Source organism: Bos grunniens, chromosome 28 (genome assembly GCF_055505025.1).
Source record: "Bos grunniens cultivar Pamir isolate PY7600 chromosome 28, Bosgru_T2T1.0, whole genome shotgun sequence".
Lineage (NCBI taxonomy): Eukaryota > Metazoa > Chordata > Mammalia > Artiodactyla > Bovidae > Bos > Bos grunniens.
This window is the reverse complement of record NC_141192.1, coordinates 7,074,758-7,088,637: the sequence shown is the minus strand read 5'-3', so window position 1 is coordinate 7,088,637 and position 13,880 is coordinate 7,074,758. Positions and strand designations below refer to the sequence as shown.

Here is a 13,880-nt window from a genome sequence, read left to right as displayed (position 1 = left end):
CTTACCCCAGCCTATTACAAAAGAAAAACAAAAATTGAAACAAGCACAACAATTCTCCCACAGGGGGAAAGCACTGAGCTTTTTATTTTAACTAAGATATCACATTGCTCATCGTTTTCTTCTCTGACTCGTTAATACATATTCAAAATAACATTTTTGGAAACATCTACTTTCTGCCAGACACTTGAAAATAAAATACTCTGTCCTCCAGAAGCATCCAACCTAATTGGAAAAATATATACATATGCACAGAAATATCAGAATACAGCTTAGGAAGTGTTCAATACTGTAAAATTCTTCACAGCACAGATGAAAACTGCGGTATGCAGAGGAGGAACTTCTAGCTGGAAGATCAGATAAAGTTAGATAGAAAAGCGATGTAAAATGAAGAGAACAAGAGGGGAAAGTGGGAGAACACAGTTATGTATGAAGAGTAGCAAACAGTTCAAAAAGAAAGTAGAAAGGGAGGCACATTTGGAAGGGTATCAAGGAGCCAGATCATAGAGTCTGTGACAGCAAAGTAATAAAATATAACAGAAAACACTTGTATAGTGTTTGCAATGTCCCAGGTTCCAGTTTCCAAGTTTTTTGTAGATTAACTCATGTCATCCTCAGAACAGTCATGAAGAGGTGGGTCCTATATTTAATATCCCAACTTCACAGGTAAGAAACGGAAATATAGTAAGTTCATATAACGTGACTGAGATCACATAGCCAGTAAGATTTCAACCGTGCTCAGAACGACCACCCACTATTGGCTGTTGGTAATATGAAGTTTGCGCTTAATTCTCTCCAGGATGAACAAAAGTAGAACACTTGCTTTTGTTTTTATTTTTTTTAAGTAAACAACTGCTTCCATGGAAAAGTAAATAGAAATCATATAGATAACTCAAAGGATAAAGCAAAGAGAAGGGAGGAAATACGATTTTACTTCCCAGAGATAAATGCTGTTAACTTTTTTCTCTTTTATGGAAATGTGTGTGCTAAGTCATTTCAGTCATGTATGACTTTTTGCAACCCTATGGACTTCAGCCCACCAAGCGCCTTTGTCCGTGGGATTTTCCAGGCAAAAATCCTGGAGTACATTTGCCATGCCCTCCTCCAGGGAATCTTCTCCACCCAGGGATCAAACCTGTGTCTCTTATGTCTCCTGCATTCGCAGGCAGGTTCTTTACCACTAGCACCACCTGGGAAGCCCTTCTCTTTCATTCCAACATGTTTTAAAACCTCCTGGACACAAATTAAAGAATAAAAGAGAGCTGAGGGTGGAAAGCAACATAGCCTGCCCCAACCCACCCCTGTCATCCCTGCTCCCAGCCCACACCCCCAGAACAGCCTCTCTCTTGAGCCGACAACTGGAGGAAGTATTTATAGAAACCAGGAATGCTACTCCTGCATCTCATAACGTCTGACAATTACCATTCTGCTCATAAGTCTACTACTGGTTTTCTTAATCATTTTAAATTATATAGTCATCCTCTACTTATTCTATCAATTTTAGAATTCTTCATTCACAAAGTGGGAATATTAATGCCTCATACTTCCCTTCAATTTTCTTCCCTTGACCTCCTGCAACTGCACTTTTGCTTATAGTACCAAGGTTGTTAACATTTACGTTCTCTGCTGCAACCACAATTGAGTTCTCTTTTCTTTGTATTTAGGTTGACTTTAAGAGCTAAAAAGCAATAAACAGCATTTACATTAATATGACTCAATATTTTCTATGGCAAAGCCAAATGGAATGCTATGATTATATACCCTTTCTTTACAAGTCCAGTGCCACAGCCTCAGGCCATGACAGGAAGAATGCTCCCTGCATCAAGGTGAAATGAGTTTTCTTATATTCTATCAATTATGCTTAAAATCATTGCATATTTTATTTTGCTTCAAGTTTGGATCATAACAGCTTGTGGCCTTACATAGATTTTATTTTGGAGAGGTGTGAAATGGCCTGTTTTGGAGCCCTCTGAACTGCTTCAAGGTGATGTGTTTGGGCTATAGGCCTGTGGCACAATTCTTATCCTGGATTTTCCTTCAGTGCTCTCTCGAATTGGATCTACTGTTCCCTCTTGTCCTCTTGGAGTGGATCCAGCCTCTTTCCTGAATTCTTCCCTTACTGTTTACCATCATAAAACTTCCTAAGAAGGACTATGCCAGAGATAAAACTTTCTGAGTCCATGAATTTCCAAAAAGTAACTTTATCTTGCTAGTACATCACTGGAACTCCTAACAGGAAGAGTGAAACCATTATGGGCACCCAAACAGGAGCTTTAAGGGCGGCAACTGGTTACTGGAATAACGGAGGAGCCATGACGCCGGGCAAGGAGAAAGGCGACGCAGTCATTAGAGAGTAGGCACGCACAGCCACCCTTAGGCTGCGCGGACAAAGCAAGAGGTGGTGTTTGCAGGTGCCAGCCTTCGGCCAGATCATCCAGAAGCTGGAGCCACCGAGAACACGCAGCAAAGATCAGACTCCTCTAGAGGGGTAGGGGTGGGAGGCGTTGGGAGGAATTAAAACCCAGTTTCTTCATTCTTCTTGTGCTCTTGCTGGTTGAACCCAGCCAGAAGCCAGTGAAACAGAAGCCTGGGAGCCGCAGTCTCTGGAACAACTCCCCTGCAGGGCAGAGGAAAAGGCAAGGGATCTACCCCAGAGCAAAATCTCACCCACACTCACACTCACTTTGTGTTCTTGCTTAGTACACAGCTCCAGGTGCTAAGTCCTTTTTCTTTAGAGCTTTACAGGCATTGCTCCCCTGACTCCTAGCATCTGATGTTGTGAATAAGAAATCTGATGCCAGTCTGATTCTTCTTTCGTTTTAGGTGGCCTTCTCTTCTCCGGCCTGTCAAGCCACCAGAGAAAACGAAAGTCCCAAGCTTCCTATTCCAAATAAGACATCACTGCCATCAGTGTTCTTTCCTTCTCGTCTCCCCTCCACCATCCAGACTGCCATACCACCCTGCGCATAGAAGAGAAAAAGGAATCTTTTAGAGCAACTCAAATTTCTGGCATTCAGAAGAACAGTCCCCAGGAGTCCCCAGGAGTCCCCAGGAGGTTGCACTAACTTGCCTGTGGGTCAACAAATCATTCTTGCCCATAACAGATGGGCTCCTGTAACAGATTGCCACTAACTTATTGGCTTAAAACAACACAAATTTGTTATACTTCAGTTGTGGAATCTAAAATGGTTTCAGAAAGGGTTGCATTCCTTCTTGCACTTCCCTTGTGGCTCATTTGGCAAAGAATCTGCCTGCAATGTGGGAGACCTGGGTTCGATTCCCAGATTGGGAAGATTTCCTGGAGAAGGGAAAGGCTACCCACTCCAGTATTTTGGCCTATGTAATTCCATGAACTGTAATATTCTCCATATTCTTGCTTCCCTGATAGCTCAGTCGGTAAAGAATCCACCTACAATGCAGGAGACCCTGGTTCAATTCCTGGGCCAGAAAGATCCACTGGAGAAGGAATAGACTACTCCAGTATTCCTGGGCTTCCCTTGTGGCTCAGCTGGTAAAGAATCTACCTGAAACACGGGAGACCTGGGTTCGATCCCTGGGTTGGGAAGATCCCCAGGAGAAGGAAAGGCTCCCCACTCCAGGATTCTGGCCTGGAGAATTCCATGGACTGTAGGGCTTCCAGAAGGGAAGCATCTATCTCTGTGCCTTTTCTAGCTCTGAGAGGCTGCCCACATTCCTTGAGCCATAACCCCGACTCCAACCTGTCATCACATCTCCTGCCCTGACTCTAATCCTGTTGCCTCATTCTTATAATCATCCTTGTGACTAAATTTCCCCTTAGCCCCATAATCCAGGCTAAACTCCCCATCTGAAGATCCTTAACCCAAACATATATACAAAGTCCCTTTTGCCACATAAGGAAACATAGGGTCCAGAGATTAGAACATGGGCATTTTTCGGGGGCCAATATTGCATTTACACACCCACCCTCCCTTCCACCTCTACTCCTGTCACCATTCTCAGCGCATCAGCATCCACTGGAAGATCTGTCCAACACCTGCCCTCTCAGCTCTGTCGCTAGTAATCATCTTTTATTCTACCATACATTACTCACTTATCTCACGGTCATACTCATGACCTTGCCATTACCGTTAACCACACTTGCTCCAAACTCTGAATTTCAAATACCCCGTTTGTTTTTTTTTCACTACAACCTCATTTCATTGAAATCACCAATTCTAGAAATAATGCAAATTCCGAAACTTCCAACTCATTAACAGTAGCAGGTTTTTAGTTTCTTTCATCTTTCCCACATCCATCTGACCCAGCCAAGATCCATGGATCTTGGATTATAATAGTCCATCATTATAATCCCTACCTTGAAAATCCTTAATTTGTTTGCCCTTTTTGACCACCCACACACTCACCTGGAAAAGTCCCATCCTGGGTCAAATATAATCAAGAGATTTAGATTCTCAAGCGGAGGGAGTGGGGGGGTGGGTAACAGGGTATAGATCAAGGTCAAGCCTCTGAGACTTTCTAGTAAGCCTTCAGTTCAGTTCAGTTCAGTCGCTCAGCCATGCCCAACTCTTTGCGACCCCATGGACTGCAGCACACCAGGTCTCCCTGTCCATCGCCAACTCCTGGAGTTTACTTAAACTCATGTCCATGGAGTCAGTGATGCCATCCAACCATCTCATCCTCTGTCGTCCCCTTCTCCTCCCACCTTCAATCTTTCCCAGCATCAGGGTCTTTTCAAATGAGTCAGCTCCTTGCATCAGGTGGCCAAAGTATTGAAATTTCAGCTTCAGCATCAGTCCTTCCAATGAATAGTCAGGACTGATTTCCTTTTGGATGGACTGGTTGGATCTCCTTGTGGTCCAAGGGATGCTCAAGAGTCTTCTTCAACACCATAGTTCAAAAGCATCAATTCTTTAGCGCTCAGCTTTCTTTCTAGTCCAACTATCACATCCATACATGACTACGGGAAAAACCATAGCTTTAACTAGACGGACCTTTGCTGGCAAACTAATTCTCTGCTTTTTAATATGCTGTCTAGGTTGGTCATAGCTTTTCTTCCAAGGAGCAAGCATCTTTTCATGGCTGAAGTCACCATCTGCAGTGATTTTGGAGCCCAAAAAAATAAAGTCTGCCACTGTTTCCCCATTTATTTGCCCACGAAGTGATGGGACCGGATGCCATGATCTTTGTTTTCTGAATGTTGAGCTTTAAGCCAACTTTTTCACTCTCCTCTTTCACTTTCATCAAGAGGCTCTTTAGTTCCTCTTCACTTTCTGCCATGAGGGCGGTGTCATCTACATATCTGAGGTTATTGATATTTCTCCCAGCAATCTTGATTCCAGTTTGTGCTTCTTCCAGCCCAGCATTTCTCATGATGTACTCTGTATATAAGTTAAATAAGCAGGGTGACAATATACAGCCTTGACATACTCCTTTCCCTATTTGGAACCAGTCTGTTTTTCCGTGTCCAGTTCTAACTGTTGCTTCCTGACCTGCATACAGATTTCTCAAGAGGCAGGTCAGGTGGTCTGGTATTCCCATCTCTTTCAGAATTTTCCAGAGTTTGTTGTAGTCCACACAGTCAAAGGCTTTGGCAAAGTCAATAAAGCAATATAATAAATATAAAATGACCAACAACTAGCAATGCCTGCCCATAGTAGAATTCAGTAAGTTTTATCTATTATTATTCTTTCAGCCTACTTTCTGTATTATTTTTAAAACAGTATAATCCTAGTATCTAACAAACTGTTGCACTATTGTTATCTTTTCTTTAAAGATCCATGTGGGCCCCTCACTTTCAGGTTTTTGACCATGTGGCCTAGTCCTGTCCTAAAATATCTGGATGATCACGCTTTATTACAAGTACACCTTCCATTCCTATAAATCTAAATAAATCAAGTTCTAAGATACGAATTTTTTTTCCTGAAAAGATTTTCATTATATTTTCCAAAACTATCAGTGTGTTTGATGCTTGAAACTGACATATAAAATGATATAAAATGAGTGCTTTCTGCCCATAAGCATTTATGTATTAAAAAGACAAGCAAGACATGATGTAAAATATAGAAGATAGAAAATGAAAATAGTGTTGGGCTTGCTATTTGACAAGAACATTTTGAAATGTGGCAGGTGAGCTTCATCAGAGACTGATAAAAGTAATCCACTCAGGAAAAAAATAATAATATAATCTATATTTATAGAGTAATGAGCTCAGAACCATCTGTTATAAACCAGTAAAGAAGACACTATAAACTTCTAAAGGAGACACTAATCCAGAGGGCTACAGAGGTTGGGGAGGGGAGTGAGATATTAACAAAAACAGATTACATTATACATTAAAAAGTGTATCCCAAACCACATAGTATATATAATGTATGAAAGCCTGTTTGGTTCACCTCAAGAAAGAGAACTGAAGCTCAAAAAAAAAAAAAAAGGTTTCTAAAAAAAATGAGACTCACTACTTAACTCTTAATACCAATAATAAACATAATAAAGAATTATTGAACTTTCCAGGCAGTCAAGTGGTTAAGACACTGTACTTCCAAGACAGGGTGTGCAGATTTGACATCTGGTCAGGAAACTAAGATCCCACATACCAAGTATCATGGCCAAAATAAAGCAATAAAATATTTTTAAATGGGTTATTAATCATTGTGCATTTACTCGGCTCAGAAACCTCATACATGCTACATCATTTATTCCTTCTAGGAACCCCATGGGCCACATATTCCAATCTTCATCTTATAAATGATGTCTTAGACTGCTTGGACTGCCACAGCAAAATGCCACAGATCAGATGGCTTAATCAACAGAAATTTATTTTCCCACAGTTCTGGAAGCTCGAAGTCCAAGATCAAAGTGCCATCAGGGTTGGCATCCGGTGAGACCTCCCTTCCCGGTTTGTAGACAGCTGACTTCTCGCTGTGTCTCAGATGAGAGTGAGGGAGAGAGTACGAGAGATTATCTGGTGTCTATTCCTCTTCTAACAAGGACATTAGTCCTATCAGATTAAGGCCCTACACTTACCACCTCATTTAACTTCACCTCCTTAAGAGCCCATGTCCAAACACAGTTACACTGGTGGTTAGAGCTTCAGCTTATGACTGAGGGAGAAGGGGACCATAATTCTGCCTATAACAAATGAAGAACTAGAGTCCACTCTCAACACTCATCCACGCTGCCATGGGCTCTGGAAGACTGACCTCAGGGATGCACTGTTGCAGCTCCCTCTGGCTTGAGTTGAGTTCAGCCACTGGGAGACACCAGCAGGAGGTTAGAGGATGGGAGGTTGGGATATTTATCCCCATGGCTCCCATCCTGCCATTGCATAGGTTTAATAATGGTCATGCATGGCTCCGTTTGATGATCTCTCTCTCCTATGCCTGAAACTCTTGCCAGGATCCACTAACTGTTTCCTCCCCTTGTCCCTCTGGGCCCAAGGTGGTAACAGCTTCTCACTGCTGCTAATTCTAGGATGCTCTACTATTCCCATGTGTGTGTTATGCTAGCACACACACTTGCAAATAGTGACTTCATTAGACTCTTCAATTGTCTCCTTTTAATGTACCATCTGTTTTCTATGAGATGCTAATACAATCAGTGGTACCCAGGAGATAATCCTTTTGAGATACAGGCTCTCAAAACAGGATTCTGAAATGGCTCACATATTTGATGAGAGCATAGATAACCTTTTTCCCAGACATGTGGTGGCAACACAATGACTCAGATTATTACTGGTATAGAAAGGGGTGCAGCATGGATCCAGGGAAGGGAGTTGAGAGTTGTAGCATTTAGTTGCTAAGATAAAACGCGGCACTTATTTGTTAAGGCAACAGAGGTCATTATAAACATGTGGGGCCAGCTGGCTATTTCTGACTGTCCTGTACAGGGAAGACGACACTGAAACTTTGAAACCCAAACTCAAATAATGGGTATAAAATCAAAATATCACTATGGGACTTCCCTGGGTGTCGAGTGGTTTGGACTCTGGGCTTCCACTGTGGGGCACATGGGTTCTAATCCTGGTCACAGAACTAAGATCCTGGAAGCTGCACAGTGTGGCCAAAAAATAAGTTAATTAATTTTTTTAATTTAATATTAAAACAAAAAACACCACTATGACAACAATCTCTTATCTCCTGTGACCACAGAACAGATGTAGTTGAGAATCAAACTTGGGGCCTGATTAGAAGGATTATAAAGTTTCAGCATGAGTTATCTAGGAAAATCTGCCAAATCTCACACTAAGGTGAGGGCATCGGTGCAGACAGAATGGTGTGGCAACATTTGGGCAGATCCTAATGAGGTTGAGAATTTTGAACCCCCAAGTGTCCCTTAGTATTCATTCCTGGCAGCAGTAGTCACACACACACACACACACACACACACACAAATGCCTGCCACTCCCCCCACAAGGAAACCTTGCCTTTGCTCCATTTAAAAAACTAAAATTCAACAGCTACACCTAAAGCACTTTACTCATAAAAGATGCAGAATCTTATCACCTATACCACCACTTACTGGCTCCAGGTCCAAGATAAGAGTCAGATTTCAACATAGCCCAGATGGAGAAAGCTGCTTCTGGAGGCTTTTTTTTTTTTTTTTTTTTTAACATACCAAGGAGTTATAGGATCTCACCAATTAGAATCATCAGTAGTCTGGCTAGCACATAAGGATGTAGAATGTAAGGGTATTAAGGAAAATTAAATATATAGTTTGATTATCAATACAGATGTACTCCCCTGGAATTCAGGATTTAAATTGCATTACTATGAGCTTGTGAGGTCTTCCCTGGTGGCTCAGTGGTAAAGAATTTGCCTGCAATGCAGAAGACGTGGGTTCGATCCCTGAGTGAGGAAGATCCCCTGGAGGAGGGCATGGCAACCCACTTTAGTATTCTTGCCTGAAGAATTCCATGGCCCAAGGAACCTGGCAAGCTACAGAACATGGGGTTACAAAGAGTTGGACATGACTGAAGCTACTTAGCACATACACACACGTAAGCCTGTAGAAGTCCCTTTATAATTTTCTAGTTGATTAACTAAAGCTTGGGCTTCCCTGGTGACTCAGACAGTAAAGAATCTACCTGTAATGCGGGAGACCTGGGTTTGATCCCTGGGTTGGGATCCCTGGAAGGTGGCATGGCAATCCCCTCCAGTAGTCTTGCCTGGAGAATCCTCATGGACAGAGGAGCCTGACAGGCTACAGTCCAACAAAGAGTCGGATACACTGAGCGACTAAGCACACCACGACTAAAGCTTGGATTAAACAGTACCCTATATGAAGGTATATGAGACACCAAAATTTCCCTAGCACACTGTCAAAAAGTGGTTGTTAATTTTTAACATGCTGAAATATCACTTGGAAATTTGGTTAAACAGTTTCCTGGGCCCTAGAGCCAGAAATTCTGATCTAGTAGGTTGAGGGGGACCTTGAATTTTCATATCTAACAAGCTCAGGGGTGATGCCACTGCGTTTGGCACAAGGATCTGAAAGAAAGTGAAAGTGAAGTCGCTCAGTCGTGTCTGACTCTTTGCGACCCAGTGGACTGTAGCCCACCAGGCTCCTCCGTCCATGGGATTCTCCAGGCAAGAATACTGGAATGGGTTGCCATTTCCTTCTTCAGGGGATCTTCCCAACCCAGGGATCGAACCCAGGTCTCCCGCGTTGCAGGCAGAAGCCTTAACCTCTGAGCCACCTAGAACCTATTAATCCTTACACTTGGAGTGAAAGTCACTCAATCCTGCCTGACTCTTTGCAACACCATGGACTATACAGTCCATGGAATTCTCCAGGCCAGAATAATGGCGTGGGTAGCCTTTCCCTTCTCCAGGGGATCTTCCCAACCCAGGGATCAAACCCAGCTCTCCTGTATCGCAGGTGGATCCTTTACCAGCTGAGCCACAAGGGAAGCCCTACACATGAAAAGCACTACCATAAAAGAATCTGAAGGCTCAGGGAGAAAGGAATATTGGAGTACATCTCTTACATGCAATCTGCTGGACCACCTCTTAGTTTAACTTGGTTTTAGACATGTTAGATAGAGATGTCCTAGAGCAGCTAGAAATAAGATTCTGGAATACAGAGAACACATTTATGGATTACCGAGAGATCATAAAACTACCTCAAACAACATCTCATTGATTGATAGAATCGTAGATGGCAAACTAAAACTTTTCTGCTGAGCAGGCCTGCCACCAGAGTGGACCACCATGTCAGAGGAGTCCAAGATTCTAAAGTTTCTTCAGCCAATTTTTCATGATTTCTTCTTTAAGGAATCTTTTCAGGCATTTTTTCCCTAATTTCCCTCCTCCATGAAATTTTAATGTCACAGATAAACTGGTACGTGTACTGTGTGTAATGTATAGCTGTGGTGTGTGTGTGTGTGTGCACGCGTGTGCATGCATGCTAAGTTCCTTCATTTATGTCCGACTCTCTGAGACCCCATGGACTGTAGCCCACCAGGCTCCTCTGTCCATGGAATTCTCCAGGTTAGAATACTGAAATGGGTTGCCATGCCCTCCTCCAGGGGATCTTCCCAACCCAGGGCTCAAATCTGTGTCTCCTGCATCTCCTGCATTGCAGGCAGATTCTTTAGCAGATTCTTTATACATATCCAGGCATATCTCATTTATTGCACTTTGAAGATACACTACATCTTTTACAAGTTGAAGGTCTGTGGCAACCTTGCAGTGAGCAAGTCTATCGCTGCCATTTTTCCAATGGTATTCGTTTACTTCGTGTCTCTACGACACATTTTGGTAATTCTCAGAACATTTCCAATGTTTTCAGTATTATTTTATTTGTTATGGTGATCTGTGGTCAGTGATCTTCGAGTTTACTACTATGACTGAAGACTCAGATGATGGTTTGTATTTTTTAGCAATAAAACATTTTTTAATTAAGATATGAACACTGTTTTTTCAGACACAATGCTTTTATTGCACACTTAATAGAGTGCAGCATAGTGTAAACATAATTTTTACATGTGTTGGGAAATCAAAATATTTGTGTAACTCTTTTTAATGAGACAGTCACTTTATGTTGTAGCCCAGAATCAAACCCACAATATCTCTAAAGTCTGTCTGTGTATAAAGATTTTTTTCAGCCCTTGAGAACCAGTTTTTACATTCATTTGGGAACGTACATTCTAGACCCAGATCCACCATTATCTTGTTAGGTTTTCTTAAGCTTACGATCATTTCTGGATCTTAGTTTACTCCTTCCAATCTGATCAGGAAGTATGAGACAATTCTCAGGATTTCTCCAATGTTCTGCACCTCCATGGATACTATTCCATTAATGGTGTTCCCCTGTGACCCATATACAGTATTTGGTTGCATCTCCGTGTGAAGTAGACACTGAAAAGTTGCCAGTAAAATGAGAATGAAAATGAGCTGCATCTTCCCTTAGTCTGACATCAATGTTGCTTTCGAGTCCTCAGTCAGTCTAAAGCAGATAGCTTAGTTTATTCCATTCTGGGAAGCTCAGGACAGTCTGGTAATTTGCCAGCCCAGATTCAGAACCTATCACCAACCCTGGAGTTCAAACTATTTTCTCCTCTCCTGGGTGCCATGTGGATTAGAACAGCCACATTATTCAGTTCTTCTGCCCATTTTTAAATTGGGCTGCTGTTTTGTTTTGTTTTTGATGTTGAGTTGTATGAGCTCTTTATATATGTTGAGTATTAATCCTTATGTCATTTACAAGCATTTTTTCCCATTGAGTAAGTTAGGGCTTCCTTGGTGGCTCAGACAGTAAAAAATCTGCCTGCAATGCAGGAAGATCTCCTGAATGACAACCCACTCCAGTATTCTTGCCTGGAGAATTCCGCTGACAAAGGAAGGGCCTGGTGGGCTACAGTCCCCGGGGTCATAGAGTTGGACACTACTGAACGAATAACACACAACACACACACATTAAGTCAGTTACCTGTTTTGTCCATAGTTTGCTTTACTATGCAAAAGCTTTTAAGTTTAATTAGGTCCCACTTTAATATTTTTGCTTTTGTTTCTTTTACTTTAGGAGACGGATCCAAAAAATATTACTGTGATTTATGTCAAATAGTGTTCTGCCTGTTTTCCTCCAGTATCTGCTGCTACTGCTAAGTCGCTTCAGTCGTGTCCAACTCTGTGTGACCCCATAGATGGCAGCCCACCAGGCTCCCCCATCCCTGGGATTCTCCAGGCAAGAACACTGGAGTGGGTTGCCATTTCCTTCTCCAGTGCATGAAAGTGAAAAGTGAACGTGAAGTTGCTCAGTGGTGTCAGACTCTTTGCGACCCCATGGACTGCAGCCCACCAGGCTCCTCCAACCATGGGATTTTCCAGGCAAGAGTACTGGAGTGGGGTGCCATTGCCTTCCCTGCCTCCAGTATCTAGTAGTTTTATATTTAGGTCTTTAATCCATTTTGAGTTCATTTTTGTGTATGGTGTTAGAGAATATTCTAATTTCATTCTTTTACATGTAGCTGCCCAGTTTTCCCATTTTTTCCAGAGGACCTGCAGATGGTCAATGGGCACCTGAAAAGATGCTCAACATTGCTAATCATCAGGGAAATGCAAAATCAAAACCACAATGAGATGTCACCTTCCACCTGTCAGAGTGTTTATCATTAAAAAGAACACAAACAACAGATGTTGGCAAGGATGTGGGGAAAAGTGAACTCTCATACTGTTGGTGGGAATGGAAATTGGTGTAGCCACTGTGGAAAACAGAATGGAGGTTTCTCAAAAAAAGTGAACAAAGGACTACTATATGACCCAGAATTTCCACTCCTTGGGAGATATTTGGGGGCGGGGGAAGTAATGCTAATTTGACAAGATACATACACCCCAGTGTTCATAGCAGCATTACTTACAATTGCCAAAGTATGGACGCCTCCATCAACAGATGAACAGAAACCCGCTCCAATAGTCTTGCCTGGAAAATTCCATGGACAGAGGAGCCTGGCAGGCTACAGTCCATGGGGCTGCAAAGAGTGGGACACGCTGAGCACAGTGTACCTACATTAGGATTAGTGATTAATGACTTTTTCTGTTATCTGTCCTACAGTGCCAAGGTCTTAGACTCAGAGAACTTACAATGGAACACTTCATACTGAGCTTTATCTACTTCCCCCACATTTGTAGCTCTTCCTGTATCCTGCCTCTAAATTAATGGTGCAATTATCCAGCCAATCTCACTCCATTCAGTACAGAGGGATTATGTTGAGTGCCTCCCTCATCCTTATCAGCTACATTCAATCAGTCATTAAAACCTGTAAATTCCTCCTTACTTTTTTACCTCTGTCATAAACCCCCTCTGTCGCTCTACTGCCTTAATTCCAACGTGGGTCCCTTTTTGCTTAACAATTGCAATAGATTCCTAACTGGTTTCTAAGTCAATGAAACCTCTCCCACTCCACACTAAGCACATCTTCCCAGTGATGTGCCTAGGTAACTCGCCTTCCTTAAAACACTTAACATCTTTGGAAACAATACTAGCCTGAAGATTATTCATGATCTGTTCATAACCTCAAGTGACAGCTTTCTCTACAGTATTTTCCTGCCATTTTCAGGGTAAAGAAACAAGAACTGTGTGTGAGCTGCCAGTTTTATTACCCACATAAAATGCAAATCTGTGTGTCAAGATTTACATGGTTAGAGAATTATCATAAATCACAATTAACAATAGCTTAGATAAGGTTCATAAATTTTACATGTTGTTAAATCACCTTTATCGAAATACCGCTCCTCTAGTGTTTCACGCAGCTTTTTCTTCTTAGTGAAGTTGCTCGGTCGTGTCCAACTCTTTGCGACCCTATGGACTGTAGCCTACCAGGCTCCTCAGTCCATGGGATTTTCCAGGCAAGAGTACTGGAGTGCGTTGCCATTTCCTTCTCTAGGGGATCTTCCTGGCCCAGG

General features: G+C 42.3%; 1 long non-coding RNA gene across 1 annotated transcript; it reads right to left on the bottom strand.

The window, feature by feature from the left end:
* Positions 1-1,852: 1,852 nt before the first annotated feature.
* LOC147342804 (uncharacterized) lies at positions 1,853-13,218 on the bottom strand. Its single transcript, XR_015157179.1, has 2 exons — positions 12,836-13,218; positions 1,853-2,957 (listed from the first exon to the last, which is right to left on the bottom strand). It is a non-coding gene; the product is annotated as an uncharacterized LOC147342804 (long non-coding RNA).
* Between the last annotated feature and the right edge of the window lie 662 nt (positions 13,219-13,880).